Here is a 2438-nt window from a genome sequence, read left to right as displayed (position 1 = left end):
TGGTGAGGATTTCGGGTCCCGGGTTAAGCTGCCTAGGTTCAAATGCTGCTCCTGGACTTCCTAGCTGTAGGAATTTAGGCAAGTCATTTAGGCTCTCTGAGCCTCCATTTCCTCATTTATAAAATGGAAAAATAATTAAACTATTTCATAGTAGTCTGGAAAGATTAAGTGAAATTATACATGCAAAGTACACAGAGAACCTGGTTCATAGTAAGCCCTCCAAAAATGCAAGTTGTTATGAAACTTGTATTTTGGTTGAACCTAATCTCCTGGCGACTTTCTTTGATTAATTTCTATTCACCTTCAAGCTCTTAAGACAGAGAGATACTCTGGAAAACATTCAAAATCATTATGTAAACACTAGGTTACATGGTGGCTCTACCACTTACAGTCACAGAAGAATCTGCATCCAAATCTCTACCAGGACTTCACGAACCATTGGCCTCAACACCTTTGCTATGAAAGTGTAATACAAAGCCCCACAGGCAACCTGTGGGGTCTAATGTTTTTCTTAAAAAAATGAAATAAACCACAAAAAAATCCTTCCCATGTTAAAATGGTGGCATTTGTGGTTTTTTTGTTGGTGACTGTGGGTAAAGTAAGAAGTGGGAGACTGGATAAGTAAAACAATTTTGAATGACAAGAGTTTATAACTTCTCAGAGAATTATATACTCATATATTTAAAATGTATGCTTCTGTGTATTAGTGGAAGTTTAAGTAACTACACTCAAATTTTGAAACACATATTTTTGAGAATAACTTTTTATAAATACACAGAATAGTTGGTATGTAATAGTAAGAGATGTTCTTTCAGTAAGTTTTAAGATATATCAATACAATTTCCTAGTTCACTAAAGTAGAAAAATAGGTACCCAACTTAATGTTATCTCCAGAAAGTATGGAGATGAGAATGGCATCTCCAAGTCCTACCCTGGAAAATGTTTCATTCTAAGAGTAGAGAGATTTCAGGGCGCCTGGGTGGCTCAGTTGGTTAAGCGACTGCCTTCAGCTCAGGTCATGATCCTGGAGTCCCTGGATCGAGTCCCGCATCAGGCTCCCTGCTCGGCAGGGAGTCTGCTTCTCCCTCTGACCCCCCCCCTCTCATGTGCTCTCTCTCATTCTCTCTCTCAAATAAATAAATAAAATCTTTAAAAAAAAAAAAAAGAGTAGAGAGATTTCAATAGAATACAACAGAGGCGCCAAATGGTCAAAGCTTCATTCTTCTGGAATATTTTTATAATGAAGCTCCAGAGTCACCCATATGAGGCATGGTCCTAACCAAACCTTAAATCTTAATCAACCTTATACATTTTAATCATTTCAAATCAAACATTTTCCTATTGGTAGTTTTCAGAGTTCTAACTTCACTTTCCATAGTTTTAGCACTTATCATATTTTGCTCTTCGGTTAACTTCTATAAGTACATTTTCTCACTTACACTAGGTAGATTTCTTGAGCTTTCACTTAGAGTCTCCAAATGAAACTAATACACTTTGCAGGCATTTTGAAAATATATGTATTTTTTTAAAGATTTTATTTATTTATTTGAGAGAGAAAATGAGAGAGAGAGAGAGCATATGAGAGGGGGGAGGGTCAGAGGGAGAAGCAGACTCCCTGCTGAGCAGGGAGCCCAATGCGGGACTTGATCCTGGGACTCCAGGATCATGACCTGAGCCGAAGGCAGTCACTTAACCAACTGAGCCACCCAGGCGCCCCGAAAATATATGTATTAACTGATTATTTCATGAGGCAGAATGGAGTCAGAGCACCAGATTCTATTCCTTACTCTGGTATCACTAATAATCTGATCCCAACTTCAGTTTCTTCAAAGGTCAGGCTCTTTGGCTTTGAAATAGAATCATTATACAGGCTGATCTGTAAGATTACTTATATTTCTAAAAGTTTATGCTGTTATGTATCAACTGAAGTTTAAATAACTACATTCAAATTTTGAAAGGCATGTATTTTCAAGTAAAAATACATAGAAAGTTAGGTTTGTAATGGTAAAAGCTGTCCTTTCATTAAGTTTTAAGAGATATCAATAAACTTTCTTGATTCACTATAGAACAGCAGCAACACACACACACCTGATAACATTGCTCCAGATGAAATTACAAAGTGATCAACACATGGCATTTCTAATAACTGTCCCTATGAGATATCACTTGCTATTTTCTTTTATCACTTCACAACATTTATTCAAACTACTATATTGACCTTCAGTTTCCATAAATAAACTTACATAAAAAGCTGGCTAACATACTTACTAAATAGGCTGTCACTAATAGTTAAAGCTCAGGAAAGAATTCATTCATAGGAATAATTTAAATATATTTAGATAAACATTTAAAGTTTCCATTCTGTTTTCTGTAAATATTCTAAGATTATCCCATAGTTCTGAGCTTCAAATCAGTACTGTCTCAGGGAGAATTAGTTT

The sequence above is a fragment of the Neomonachus schauinslandi genome, chromosome 4, assembly GCF_002201575.2.
Source record: "Neomonachus schauinslandi chromosome 4, ASM220157v2, whole genome shotgun sequence".
Classification (NCBI taxonomy): domain Eukaryota; kingdom Metazoa; phylum Chordata; class Mammalia; order Carnivora; family Phocidae; genus Neomonachus; species Neomonachus schauinslandi.
The sequence above is the reverse complement of the archived record's forward strand: the minus strand, read 5'-3'. Positions refer to the sequence as shown.